Here is a 16,257-nt window from a genome sequence, read left to right as displayed (position 1 = left end):
TGTGAAGAAAATTGAAGAAGGTGTGGAGAAAGAGAATGGACTGTTGATGGAGATTGATGCTCGACGAGCTAGTGAGGGAGGAGAAAGATATAGAGATGCTAACTTAATAGAGAGACTCACTCGACGTGAACCTAAATCGGGTCCAACAGGAGGCAGTGTACCTACGACACACGATTGAGATAATCACTCGTGATAAAGCCGAAATGGAGGAAGCAAAAATGGAAGTGGAAAATGTCGTTGTGGACTTGAGTAAACTGAACGAAGCCATGACGTCTGAGTCAAGCATGGCTGAGAACAGGAGAAATGAGGAGTTGGTGTCTCAAACGGGTTGTTCTCGTGAAGCCCCAAATGAAGTCTCGTCAGAAAAGGACAAGCTTAGTTTGCCGCTCAAGGACAATGAGAGGAAATTGAAGAAACCATGACTGAGCTCGAGAAAACAAAAACGACTCAGGTGGAATTGTTGAAAATATCATTTAAGTTTATGGCGGAGTTTTGTTGGAATAAATTTAAATGATGAAGGGTAGTTTTTATTTTTAGTTAAGTTTATTACTTTCATTCCAGTTTCGTTTTGAAAAAGGAAAAGGCCAAAAGAAAAATGAAAGGCCAACATTTATTTAGAGAATAGTGGGTTTATGGGTTAGAAAAGAGTGACATTCTTATGGTCATATTTAGCCTTTAGAAAACCTATAATATTTATGGGTTTATGGTCATAGTGGGTTTATGGTCATAGTGGGTTTATGGGTTTATGGTCACATTCTTATGGTCTCCTCTAAATCCAGTGTAATAGGAAAAAAAAAAAGTTTTTCAGAATTCTCTTGTCTCCTAGTCTCTTCCCTCTCGACATCTCCTTCACAAGTATGCGAGTAGTACTTTAGCAAAGCGGTGTCGGAACGTTCGATTGTTAAAAGTGTAAAATTAATTTACAGATTAGTGAGTGTTATTCTAACAAATTGGTATAAGAGCGAGTTTTATTTCAACACATCCCGCCTGTTCAAGTAACATCTCACCTTGACTATAAGCATGTTTTAGCTCCATAATTGAATTTCATGCTTAGGTTGATTATGCTTATGAACCTCATTAGATTGAGACTGGTTGGAATACCTAGTAACCTAGACTCTATGTAGTGCTTCATGAGGTGTCAGAAGAGGTAGGGCCCCACCTGTGAGTCCTAGTTTAAAGGCACACCAAGGACCCGTGTTTGAAAAAATAGGTCCTCCCAGCTTCCATCATGGTAAGAATATCACATCCGCTAGTCCCTAACGTAGGCCAATGTGGTAAACCATGGTAATTGAGACAGTGGGGACAACGATAGTATGTCCAAGGGGTTCGAATAACTGAGAGGCCTCACCCTCACTCTTAATCAAGACTCGACTCTTTTTACGGAGTCCTCGAACAAAGTACACCTTTTGTGAGTCACCTTTAACTACATCTTCGAAACTCAGAACTTCTTTGTTCAACACTTGATGATTCTATTGACATTACTAAATTAAGGGCATAACTCTAATAGTATGCTAGGAATCACGAGCCTCCAAAATGGTATGATAATGTCCACGGTGAACTTAAGCTCTCATGGCATTACTTTTGGTTTTCTCAAAACACGTCATACCAATTGAGATAGTATTCTTAAACCCATGATTTTTTTCTTAATTAACGAACATGGGACTACTTCTTTTGACTACTCTCAATAATACTCAACAAACGAAACAAGGATATAAGTTAGAGGGGACTATGCCTAATAGAGTCTCGGGATTAAGAATACCTCGAAAATAGCTACGAGAACCGTAATGGGCCTTTTAATATCGTAGGATATTGGAAAAGGGCCTAGATCAATGAGGGTTAATGAGAGCATGATTGGGTTAATATAACAAATTCCAAAAAGGCACATCAACAGAATATTGGGATCAATGAACTCATAGCCATGAAACAATATTTAAAATGTCCATTTGAATCAGTTTCATATGCAATAAATGAACCTAAAAAGAAAATTGAAATTTTTTGCCATATCTGCCATTCCTCTTATTTATTTTGCTACCCATTGTAATTCCCCAAAAATACATTACACTCTAAATGAAGAGAGAGACTTACACTTACTAAGAAAATAACTTCAAATCACTTTCCCAAATTCAATTAAATTTGACAGATTGTTACCATTCAACATTAAAGATGGAAAATTTTAACTTGAAAATATGTCAATGAGGTTATTAATGTGCTAGACTAGTATTTGAGTTTAGTTGATCAACTTGTTTGTGATTTTATAACGTTTTAGGTTCAAAATTTAGACCAACATTTAAAATTTAGATTCAATATTGTTGGTTTGACCACGATGAAATGTACCAAAAACAAAGAATAACTTGAGGAGAGAATTTCTTAGTACAATCAATTGGGTTGCGAGTCATAGGTTAGACTGAGTGTCAAATCTATGGAGGTGGGTGGGCGGAGATGGATCAAATTAGATTGATCTAGAAGGCTTGACGTGTGTCTTCAGCAAGTGATACTATTCTCTTAGCACCTAACAGCAAAACAACTTAGATTTTTAACTACAATGGTGGAGTTTTAATCCAATTATACTATGAGAATTTTCATGTAGCTTTTAATCAACTACAAAGAGAAATATACGTACTTTGTGATCAAAATTAGTCAAATACTACGTTCTTACTATTTCTTGGGATTTGTCAGAGTTCTGGGATCCGAAGTAACTTTGGCTTCCATTACAAATTTGTATGAAACCAAGAATAAAAATTGAAAAGACTTATACCCTTTATTCTTGTTCTTCCATGATCTTTTACGAATTTGAGTAACTCAAATGCTCAGATCGATTCTTCCAATGCTACTACGCATACGCATTTTTTGTGATGGAGTTTTGGTGAGATTCTGATTCTAAGCTATTGTTTGGAGCAGATTTCAAATTCTATCTCTACCTCTCTTCCACCCCCTAACCTTTCTTTTTCTTCTCTTTTCTCTTTTCCTTCTTTTCCCTCTTCATTAACATTTTGATTAGGGTTCAACTAAGACCCCTAACTAAGCAAGAGGTTAAAATGACATTTTACCACTTGAGTTGACTTTAACAACTTTCACAATTTTATTTTATTTTTTTATTGAGTTTCTAAGATTTTTTAAGCCTTTTACTCATCTACCTTATCTTGAAATTCAACATCTCTTAAGTAAAATTTGGAAAGTTTGAACTTAAAAAGGAAAAAAATAGGAAATTAATCATTATTTGGACCGGGGTGTTACATTCTAAGTTTCGGGGAGTAACTTCGTGTGCTAACCAGCTACTACGTCCACCTATGTGATCCGCGCCCTCTCTCCAGATATGTTTACAACACAAAAGCCTTGTTCAGGAGACCCTTGGCCATTTCAACAAGGTGATGGCACTTAAGCCTAGTTCAACAATACAACTCATATAACCTACCTCTTGGCATGGGTGTTGTTGACAATCTAGGCAGCTTAAAGCACGGACTCTCAACTCCACAGACTCTCCGTTCTAGCTCCTTGGAGCTTTTATAGTCTAGGAGCATTAGGGTCTGACCCCTAACCACCCTTCACGATCCTAAGGTAGTACCTTAGTCTACTAGAGGCATCCTAACCTAGGTCATTATTTGGCGACCTAACTTTAGTGTCCGAATATTAGCTCAATGCAGGCAACTACACTCAACAAGGAGAACACAATCAATCACCTGGAGCTAACATACATTCTTATGCATTTTTGCACGATCAACAAGGAGATTTCGTTCATCAATCACCTAAAACGCATATCACAATACATCCTCCTCCTTTCTAGTGCAATGGTAAATATTATACTATCAAGCACACGCCATTCTAGGGGCATTTATGTAATTTTCTACAATATATATGGTATTCTCAACTAAAATGCTCTTTGATGCCCTATTCATCTTTATTTTATCCACCTAAGGTAGGATATGATAGGATGCTTGATTGTCCTAGTATTCCCTATAAGTATTGCTTGAGGGGAGTTTGAAAGATTACTTGAATAATACGTGTCTTCCTAAATTGGCTTTTTAGCTTACTAGGAACTCTAAATTTTTTGAAATTTCTCTAGTAGATTCAAATTCAAGTTAAGTTAAAGCCAATATGAAATTTAGACGAAAAGAACAATCCAATAGAGGCACGTTTTTCTCCAATTAGCATCAACCTAACACATGTCTGGTTAATTTTACGATTTTTCGATTAATTTCATATTTCAAGAATTCATTTTAGTTTTTGTGATTTTCCTATAGTAACTAAATCCAACTCAGTTCTTTCACTAAAGTTTGTAATAAAATTAACCTCATATAGTTTGGATGACTATGGAAAGAAATAAACTCCATCAATAGGCTAAATAATAACTCACCATTCTTGAGGATCGATCAAAACTCCGGCTTCATTGAGTTTTGCTTTCGAATTTCTTCGTAGGAGTTGTGTGAAATTTCTTCCTAAAATATTTTTGTCTAATTTGAGAATCTAAATCATTAAGAAACTTATAGATCTAAAGATAGCCTAAACTAGAATCCATAACGGTTTTAGATAATCCAAAGGTCTAGATTGAATTTATTAAAGCTTTTTGAGTAATTCTTTTATATTTTTCTTAATTCTTAGAAATTCTACGACAATCGTACTTTTGACCCTCCTAAATTTTTATTGTTACAACATAATCATTTTTATGCGGAAATAATCATTAGAAACATAATCATAATACATTCTCATAAACTTACATGTTTAATAAAAATACTTTAAAACAAAACAACAGAAAAATTAAAATGGACCTAAGTAAAAATGAAACAAAATTATTATATACTAACCTATAGTTGTAACACCCCAAAAATGAAAGAAATTAGATCCAACAAGAATAAGTCGTCCATGTAAGACCCAAGTGATCAAAAGGGGAGGAATTAAAGATTAAGCAAGGATGATGACCTCAAGCAAGTCATTCTTAACCCTAACAAGTAATGTTAAGGAGTTTAAGACCTATGGAAAAAGGATTGAAAAGTAAAAGTAAGTGAAAAGGGCAAAAAGGTCATTTTTCCAATTATGAAGGATCTTTCCAAATTTTTAGTTCCTTATCTAGAAGGAATTTCAAGATACTCAAGAAGGGAAATATGACCAACATGAGATAAAGGATTTTTAGAAAAATTATGGATTTTTCAGAAAAATAATATTAAAATATTCGGAAAGTGGCAAATTACCATAATACCCCTAGAAGAATGGATAATTACGAAAATGCCCCTCTGATCAGAATTAGAGCATCTATAGTGACCATCTGAGAAATATCTTTCAAAACTCAAATCTCAGCCATTGGATCTTCCCCAAATTCGAATAAGATCTAGACAACGGACAGATCATCACATCCAACGGCTGGTATTCAAAGCTAAAGTCGGTAAAGCCCTGATCGGAGCAGATTTTCCGACGAATTATCCAGAACGTTTAATCTCCGAATCACGACGAATCTGGATCTTTCAATGTCGGTTTAAGCTCCTCCTATAAAGTCTAAAGTAGGGGCAACAATATGGAACAAGACTCGAGCAAGGCCGAGCACCCATTTGAGAGTTATGAGCGTTTGGATGGTGGGTCTCCTACTCTCGGGTTTCTTCCAAATTCAAGAGAAATTATCCACTATTCCTCCTCAAACTTATAGTTTCTAAACAAGATTACCCACAATTTCTATGAAGGAATCGAGAGCTGAAACGTCGTATAACAAGATACCCAAGTGATAACAAATCCGACATTTCGGGTGAGTTGCATACCGAGAATGATTTCTCGAAATTAAGGACCCACACTCAAAGACGTTCCTCCAAACCAATTCCTATAGCATGAGAAAAGGATATGGAAGAGGTTCCATGAAGAAATCGGGCCTTGAAAACTCCTAGAATCGGCTACCCGATAAGAAATCCCCTGTTTTAGCTCCGGCATGGGAAATGATTTTGGACAAACTTTGGAGCACAATATCTTAGGTTGTGATCCACGAAAAGGTATGAAATCAATCCCAAGCTCTTCCTTGTAACACCATCATTAAGTTTAATGAAGAAATTGAGGGGAAAGACGAAGATATCGAGGCTGTGGAAGGCCACTTTCAGACGACGGTGCAAAGGATGCGCGCGTCTTCTTCCTGTCCAGAGGAGGAAGACGATGACGTGGCCGGTTCAGTTGAACTGGCCAAGTCAGCCCAAAATCTGACCTTCCCTCGGTGTTTCTCAATTTTAACCCCCTTCCATACCGGTTCTCATGACAAAACTTATGGTTCCAGAAACTAGACACAATAAGGAGTCTATGGAAGGAAATGTGAAGTAATTCGGGTACCGGAAGCTCAAGGACGAACGTCCCAAACGTCGACAATGAGGTAAGTAACCACCTTGGACTTTTCTTAAAAAATACTTGTAGGAATCGCTTGGATTTTCATATGAACCCTAAACCAAGTATTACACAAGGATCTATGAAAGAACAAAAAAACTCAAAGAACCGTAAGTTAAGGCCCTGAACAGACCAAATTGCTCGGGATTTAAGGAATATTAAAATAACCCACTAAATGAGCCCTGATGCCTATGAAACTTTAATGATGAGCATATTATAGCATGTTTAGGTTATGTGTGAAATTTAGTGGTCAATGGATAAGGTTAAGTAGGTAAACCAAGAAATGGGGGAAAATGATCATAATGCCCTTAAGGATATCTACCTACGGTTCATGACCTAGAGGACCTCCAAATGCTATGAAACTCTATAGTAGATCTTATTGTATGATGATTGATGAGGTGGTGAAGTTTGAAAGCCACTGGAACTCGTTATTTAGCAAAACCAAGAATTAGGGTTAAAATGACCATAATGCCCCTAAGGAAGACTACTTACGGGTTAAGCCCTAAATGACCTCCCAACATTATGAAATCTTGTATGAATCCTTATCTCATGATGTTGTATAAGGTAATGAAGTTTGGGAGTCATTGGGAAACGTTAGATAGCGAAACTAAGATATGAAAAAAAATGTACATCACGATCCACATGACTTTACCTCCTAGGATGACTAACGAGGTACCCATGAAATAAGAGATTCCCCATAGGTACCCTTGGTTGCTAATAAGATTCTAAGTGCACAAGGTTAAGTTGGACTATTTCTAAGAAGAACCTTTAAGTTCCAAGCTTGACCCAAGGTGTTATGCATAAACCTAGGATCCCTAAGAATTCAAGGAAACACCTAGGTTAATGTAGATGGTATGCTTAACAAGTTGCTAGGATTTATGCCCAGAGTAACCATTATCTCCCATCACGAAGTGTACCACGAGATCCGTATTCCTCTTTAGGTGAGATGCCCTGCTGTATGTACCACGAGCAGGTTGTCATGATGGACTTATTATTTTCCTCACCTAAATGAGATGTCCTGCAGCACGATATGCCAGCAAGATGCCACGATTATGATAATGTCACGTATGCATTCATGGGGAGAAAACTAAAGGGTTACTTTGGAAGTGTTTTCAGGACTAAAACACGATATATGACATGACAACCTCTAAGGGTTAGTTCCTGAAAACGAAACAAGAAGTCATATCCTAGCTCAAGGTCTAAATATGCTCCAAATCACCAACCATGTCCTATAAGGTCTATTTTATATGACACGAGGATAAGCTCAAGATTTCAAGTTGGTTGGAGCAAGTTTGGAACATAAGCCAAGATGGAACTTATGAAACGCCTAAAGGAAACATGTCAAGATTCAAGACCCTTCTAGAACCCATTAAGGAGCTCATTATGAACTTATGACCTTCTAGAATAACTCATGCTAGTTATTTCGATGGGTTCATTGATCACGAATGTACATAACAACTCACGCCTCAAAAAAATAAGAATCTTAGAAACTTATAAGATTAAGAATCAAGAACAAGCTATACAACTACCAAGACAAGAAGAATGCTAGGTACCACTCAAACGTAAGTGACCAAAGTCCTCAAGACTCGAAATTAAAGAATGCTAGGTAATACTCTAAGCATGTCCAATTGTGGCCCATAACTCCCACCACGCGGTGCTTTCTAAGGAGGCCTTTTTTCTCTTCTAGGTGGGATGCCCTGCACCGTGTTTGCTTTGCAGGATGTCATGTTTGGCCTCATTCCCCTCACCTAGATGAGATGCCCTGCGCCATGTTATGATTTGCAGGATGCCATGTTCATGTATGCACCGATCACGCGACCTATATGGTCTATGTTGGATTATGTGACCTTTATGGTCTATGCCATGTTCATGCATGCATCGATCATGTGACCTTTATGGTCTATGCCATGTTCATGCATGTATCGATCACGTGACCTTTATGGTCTATCATGGGGAGAACCTATGGCCACGATGGAGCAAGAAGAGAGTAAGTTATCCTAGCCATGAATTAAGAACCTCCTAAGACCTCCCACGGTACATCATGTTTATGACTTAAACTACGCTGCTTGAAACATATGAAGCCTTGAGCGTAGGTATTAAGACTGTGTCGCTTGGAACGTATGAAGCCTATGTCTAGTACCGTAAATCTTAAGGGGAGTGTCTTGGAGAACGAATTAAGAAACATAACAAGAACTTACAACAAGAACAAGAACAAGAAAACAAAAAGTGTGGTACCCTAGCATATCAAGGACACGATTAAGAGCCTACAAGTAGGCTGCTTACTGAGTCTTGTACTCATTCCTTATTCTCCATTTTTTTTAGGAAATAAGGAGCTGGTCAAGGTCGGGAGCGGACTCTGGAGCAGGTGCCATAGACAAACCTCAACCGTCATCCTTCAACCCTTTTGTGTCGTCCCTTAACTTGTGTTTTAACTGTTGTGTTGTGTTTTAAAATATTTTGTATAAACTTTATTTTGATATAATGTTTGATATGTTTTAAGTTTTGGTTATTTTATTTTGTTGAAAAATTTACCCGTCTTTTTAGAGTCATCGAGTCAGCCCGGTCCTTACAATTGTTGGGTTTTATGTCCTAAAACTCATAGTTTGTAAACAAAGATATATTCTATTTTCAATAAAGTTATTATTGATGTTTACTCAGTAATAAATTGTTATTGAATAAAGTGAACTTTACGATCATTAATCTAAATCCAATAAACTAAGAACACTCTGGCTATAGTATGATTACTTGAACTATATGTAGAGACATAAGAGTGGATCAAGTTCAAGTATATAGTCAAAATGATCTATAGTATAAGGATAAGGCTGAGTACCTTATTCTGGGGACACTATGGATGCGGCCCACTTTTGTATATGATATAAACAATGTGATCACTAAATTGTGCATGTGGAGACATGTGAGTGGGGGCGTCCTATGCAATGAGTATTGCATAAGATCGGACCATGAAGAAAACCACTCTCACTTTATAAAGTCGTTTACTGTTGAGACTGATTTTCTTTTCATTCGATAACCTAGGTAACTCGGTTTTAATCCTGAGCTAACCATGAACTCCTGTTTATTCGGAATTATCCTTAGATTTGCATGGGTGAGAGTGGCTCTAGTTCGCCGACTCAACAGGCCTCCCATTTCAGGGGTAAGACTGGGTGAATGGCTGGGGACGTGGGGTGCAAGACGGAATTCACTCCTACCCACTTTTAGGGATAGAAGAAAGGTAGTTCCCTTAAGCACTGACTCCAGGTCTTGAACAAGGGGCCCCACCCTCTCATTGGCCTGAGAGGGATTCGGTTTACTGGTTGGACCACAAACCAATTGTTCATTAGAGGATCAGTGAGACATAAGGAACAAGAAGTAACTTTAGGGGTAAAACGGTAAATTGACCCAGCTCTAGTTACGAACAACCTGTGAAGGATCGACTTACTAATCATGGTTATATCAGATGGACAGAAATATATCTATAGTGAGGGGAGTGCAACTACTAGGCTATAGTGGAATGTCTTAGTAGTTATCGAATGTTGGTTAACCAGGTTAATGAGTTTAATCGGTTAATCTTGGATCGTTGGAGCCCATGATCTATAGGTTCATTAGGTCCCTCTGCTAGCTCATATCGGACTAAACCATAGAACAGTGTGACGAGTGAGTTCGAAGTGTTCGAATTCAAATTAGGGAATATGCGTTACATATATACGATATATTTAACCGCAATTTTGTTTTATTTACGAATTAAACGAAAAGAGAGAATCTGAGATATTTAAATAAGATTTAAATATCTTAATCAATTATGTGTCGGAATTGATTGGGATTGACATTTGAATTAATATTAAATATTAATTAAATAGTTTAATTAATCATTTAATGTTACTTTAATTTGAAATTCATTATTCAAATTAATTGTTGAATTAAAATGAAGAAAGTCAAAAGGTTGACTCTCATCTAATGGAAAAATCCATGTTAGTGGAATTTTGAGGTGTCAAAATTTGGTTTAACCAAACTTGCATGTTTGCCAAATAAACCCTACAAGTTTGAGTGGAATTTTGAGTGTCAAAATTTGGTTAACTCAAACATGCATGCTTGCCACATAATCCCAAACATTTGAGTGGAATTTTAAGTGTCAAAATTTGGTGATCTCAAGTTTGCATGAGCATGCAAACTTGACTCTTTAAATAGAGTGATCATGATACTTGGAAGGGATTCTTCATCTTGATGAAAACCCTTGAGACAAACACTCTCTTTCACATATACAAAATCCCTCCCAAGTTTAGTCACTCACCGGATTCCACAATCCCGTTCTAAGGCCGGAGGATAGTGGAGAAGACACTAGTGGTGGTTCGAAATCGGTTCGTGAAGCAAAAGGAGTTTGAACTACAAAAGGTTAGTATTTAAACTCATCAAGTTTTAATACTTATGAACATGCTAGTTATTTACAATAATTGATGTTCTAAAAGTGCCTAAGATTCAAATTGCTTCCGCATGTGTTATATTAACACCATCAACAATAGTCTACGAAATTAAATACAACTATACTATGCATGTGACATGACCTTTAGAGTTGTTAAAAGTAGCATGTGGCTTGACTATTTTAAGAAATACTCGGTAAGTGACCTCACTATTGATGTTAGATGCAAACACATACAATCATGAATGATATCTATCATTTAAAACCGTATTCTCTTAGGTGGTTTCTATCCAAACCGGATCAATAGATGTGTATTTACTATTTTACACACGACCCGTATGTGCGAATATGGATCCACCAGTCGATTCGCACATCTCCTAGGCCCCTTTCCTGGTCAAGCTAGCATTCTCTGGTGCTATTGTCAGACACCCGATAAGAGTAGTGACCATTGTAGTATCGTGTTAAACATGACGATCGTTTTTCTTTTCATAACGTACGCGTCCGTACTCATCATAAGGAGAAAAATATCTTGATGCATGTGACATACAATAAAGCATGAGGTCCAATATTTTCACATTTAATAAAATCATGTAAGACAACCCCTTTCCTTTTCTTTCGTATTATATCATTTTACGACATAGTAAGCCATTACAACATATTTTTGTGTTGTGTAGTGTGTCAAAACAATTTTACTTTGCATCATTCATGTCATACATTGTGTTATATCTTATCATGCATATAACATATCCTTCAACATACCATATCAGGTCATGCACCTATCATATCATAAATCATATCATAGCATGCATCATATGTCAAACATATCATATCGTAACATGTATCATATCATCAACATATCATAACATAGTTATATCATATCATAGACATATCATTCCATAAACATCTCACACATATCAAGCATATGGCACATGCAGAGCCACAAGGCACATGTCATCATACAGAACACAAACTTCTAACCATGTCGATAGTAAGACCACTTACTTGGATGACCTTAGCCAAAGTTCTATCTAACTCCATTAGCTTGCGTTTTTTCCTCAAATTCATTCTCACTTATGCCGAGGCGCTTCACCCTATTAAAGGCGTTCACCTAATTCCTTCTGTAATTATAATTCCTAAATTTTATTAAGTATTCAACAAATTCTTAATCTTTCAATTGAGACTTAAATTTCTTGAGATATTAATACGTCTAACGGTACAATGTCTATTGACATACCATTTATTAGATACTATGATTTCATAATATAGTTGAGAATATATGTTTGTTATAATATTATATTCACTCAAATACCAACCATTTCTTTCTCTATCTATGTTACTCCGGTCTATATTTTCATTCTCTTCTATTTATGTGTTTTCGATCTATCTATTCTCTTTTGGTGTTTTCATTATATTCTCTTTATTAGTTACTTCTAACCAAATTTAATAGATTCTCAATGGCTAGAAATCCTAGAGTTATTTCCTAGAACAGCTAAATTGTTCATGGTATGAGTTGCCATTGAAATGAGTTGCCATTCATAGATAATTTATTTTTATTTCTTATTTAAAAGAGAGTAGAGAATTAGTGGGGAAGTAGGTTTCTTTTTTTTCTTTTCTTTTTTTTTTTTTTTTTTTTTTTTTTGAGTTGTTGCATGTATGTATTCTCTAGTACATTGGAATTTTTTTAAAAAGAAATTGAAAGCTTCACACGTGTCGAGCTCGGGTGTTTCAAGAAATTGAACATCAGCTCATTTTAATAATCAAGTTCATCAATGTCTTCCACCGTCCATGTCGTTATATATAATCTTCGATTCCTTAGCTCCCAAGAACATCAACGAGAATATTCCTCGAAATTTGTTTTTCAAGTTTTCGACCAGGCAGTCCATTCGTCTCTTCATCAATCTCATCGGTAAGTCTAATATTAGTCTTGGATTCGATATACTTTGTTTTGTTGTTGGTTGGTGGGATGAACGACAGTATTTTAATTTGTTAAGTTAGTACTCAAGTTGATAATGCTTTTTCCATCTCTAAATTTAATATTATTCTCGAACCCTTTCTATGGAGTCCAAAAATTAGAGGTGTTCAAAAAATTCGATAAACCCATCTCAATCGGTAGGGTCAGAATGGATTAGATTGAGTTCAAATAAATACAAATTAATAGAGGGTAATTTTTAACTATTTGAAGGGTAATTTTTCAAAATATATATTAAAATTGAGTTGCAAATTTCAATTAAATGTTTGAAAATAGATAAATAGATATTTTACAATAGACCCATTTCAAAAAATTTATAGTGGAATTGAGTTGATTTATTGTTTAATAAGAATTGTTTTGATTGAAAAATTTATGATCAAAATATTGAGGTGGTTGTAAAAAAATTCTCCAACTCAACCACGAACACATGGGCTATTTTGGTTTTTAGTTTTAGGATTTTCAATTTATTTTAGTTTTGGTTGAGAAAAATATATGTTTAGTTCCAAAGAGATTATTTTTAAGCTCGTTTAAGCTGAAGTAAAATTAAATATTTTTGTTAACATGATTTGTAGAGGTTCGAGTTTTCTACGAACAAAAACAAATTTTTAAAAACTAGTCTCTTTTTATTATTATTTATAGAAACTTAGAGTGAATTTTGAAACACTATTAAAAAGGTATCATTGAAGGTTATTAAATGGGACATTAGATATCGCCCAACTATCTCTAAGTTTGATACAAATTTCGTGTTTTGTGCATGCTGCAGTTTTCTGAAAAAAGAATGAACCAAAGGTCGAAGGAAGTTGCATCTTGTGGAGATATCGACTCCTTGTATTCGATACTTCAGGAAGATGCCTACATTTTAGAATGCATAGATCAGGTATGAACACATTTGTTTTTGCATTTCAAATGAAAGAATTCATAGTATTAAATGATTTGACCATATATTATTTTAAACGAACTAAAATGACTGTCTATTCAAGCATAAATAAGTGGATAATACACTAGTTATCATCTCAATGGTTAATGGTTTAATTTTATAACTTAATAATATCAATGAAGATGAGACCTGGAATTTCAAACAAGCCTCGCAACCCTTGACATGGGAATTCTCTCTTGGAGTCTTTGGCTTTACTCCCCGTGTATAAAGTAATTTTTAGGCCCCCTAGTCATCATAGGGGTCCCTCACTTGCGTATTAGGAGGACATTGTGTGCCGGCTCGAATTGATTCGGTAAGGGTAACAAGATTAATTCTCTATCTGTCTCTTAGATAGATAAGATACCTTTATGAAAATTCTTTTTGTTTAAGTGTTACGGGAGCTAATGAGAAGAAAAAAAAATGCCCCTTCCTATTCGAGGGAGTAGTCGTAGAAGTAAGGTCTCAAATAAGTTATCGTGAACGGAGAGAATCTGTGAAGAAACTCAGTCTACTCCTTCGCTAGTCTGCTCAATGTTTCAACCTCAACGGTTGACAACTAAACATGAGGGTTGTGTTCATTACAAGACTTAACCCAACACCTTACGACACTAGCTGACAACAACCATGCACCACCTGTGTTCCTGAAGGCACTCATCTCTTTCAAGAGAAGTTGGTACACGTCAAGCCCTAGTAAAGTTCTTCACTTTGCGTCAAATCAAATCACATGCTCTACTATTTGTGTGGCCTTGGGTAAATTCTATTGAGTATCAATCTTGCTAGAATACTCCCCAATCAGGATACTTAACACGTTAGCTATAACATTGTACAGTTTGGTTTGATACACACAGTGGCTAGTATTCAGTGTTTTCGGCTAGAACTAGTAAGGTATCTAATCTAATTCATTCTCATATCATTCGTCTCTTCGTGTCATTGCCCAACAGAGTACTTTTACCATTGATAGTCTTTTAGATCACTACATATTTCACTGCCCACCAAAAATATCATCTGCCCGTACCATATTCCAGCTTAGTAGTTCCACCGTTTGTCGAGGGTTGAGTATTAGAGTTTGACGACAAACTTAAAAAGCCACCTATAGGAACTTTACGCACAATCATTCTAGATAATATTTGTATCCTCTATATTATTGTAGCTACTAGCACACTCTTAGTCATTGCTTATTCTCGAGATACCATCATTGCCTCTTCTCTGAGAAAATAAGTTTACGACTTGTAGGTTTTCTACCTCCACACAGCTTACTTTGTCAAGCTTTCGCCCGTTGCTACAAAATTTTCACTTCTACCTCTTATAGGAGTTTAGGCAATGTCATAGTTAGAGAGTGGTTGACCATACTCTTGGACCAACTACTAATCATCACCATGGAAAGATATTGCTTCACCAACTAGCTAAACAGATATGATCCCCTCATCAAGAAGATTCCTCCTTTTGCTCCTCAATGCACATGGTATCAGCCGTTATTTCGAGTTACTTTTTTCCTATCAAAGGCAGGTTCTTATGCGTTAGTCACTCATTCGTTATTGGAAACACCACTTCCTATCTGACTTGTATGTGTTAAGCATGTTGCCAGCATTCATTCTGAGCCAAAATTAAACTCTCTATGAGATTCGCAGTTGTAGTTGTATTACCTATTGTTTCTTACTCATGGACAAAGCTAATTTTGAATTATCTTTCATTCTAAGGTAGAACCTATGTCCAAGCACTTCATATTCACTTGGAGTTCACTCCAAAAAGTATAGTCATCCTCACCCTCTCATATCATTTGATCACGGAGGAAACACAAGTAAAAATAGAGGAAATAACATTCGGTTTAGGGATAACCACGCTCAAACCTATCATTAGATTTGAAGGAGACCTTATTCACAAGATTCCAACCGACCAAGGAAGAAAAACCTTAGCATCGAATAGAGGACAAAGTAGATTAAGATAGGAAATATTTGATTTCTATTTTACATCTCATTTGAATTTATTTTAAAGCTCTTTGACACTTTTTCGATCCGTGAAACACTATGATTGTGTGATAAATACTCAATTTATCTTAACTTGGTGCTACACTTTGCCTTTGACTCGATTTTCAATGAGGATAGGCCAAATAGTCATTACTAGAAAATTGCTACCTACCGTGGAGGTTCTTCTAGAGTTGTTAAGGGGATGCATTGATGTATGTTCCTTTTGTAGTATTTTGTTGTCCTCGCTTTTGTTTGTTATTAGATCATGCTTATACTTAAAAGGAGCTTTTAATGAACAGCTTTGGTCAGTGGCTTCTACTTCCTTTCTAGGTTGTTGGAATATAGGTCCTTCTTAGTGGCGGGTTGGTTCGTATTATGAGTATGACCTAGTCATCTGCAATGAGTGCAAAAATTTGATATTAAAAGAAACGATTTTTCGCTCGTGATTCACGAAAGTGACTAGTTAGCCAAAACTGTGCGTTCATAAGTAGTTGAGTGAATGAACCATGTTCCTACAATGTGTCTCCTCTTTGTTTTATTCCCTTCCCTATTCTTTCCAAGCCCATAAGTTAGATCTCCCACTAGACTAAGAGTTTCAGAAGTCGGGTTCTTTTGCTGAGCAATGTTGCAAGTCCACTCTTCTCGAGCCTAA

The 16,257-nt window shown here is 36.1% G+C and overlaps 1 pseudogene; it reads left to right on the top strand.

The window, feature by feature from the left end:
- Window positions 1–1,281: 1,281 nt before the first annotated feature.
- LOC147789240 (uncharacterized) overlaps window positions 1,282–16,257 on the top strand; it is a 28,858-nt pseudogene continuing 13,882 nt past the window's right edge.

Source organism: Cucurbita pepo, chromosome 15 (genome assembly GCF_057944985.1).
Source record: "Cucurbita pepo subsp. pepo isolate OVF chromosome 15, ASM5794498v1, whole genome shotgun sequence".
NCBI lineage: Eukaryota > Viridiplantae > Streptophyta > Magnoliopsida > Cucurbitales > Cucurbitaceae > Cucurbita > Cucurbita pepo.
The sequence above is the reverse complement of the archived record's forward strand: the minus strand, read 5'-3'. Positions and strand labels throughout refer to the sequence as shown.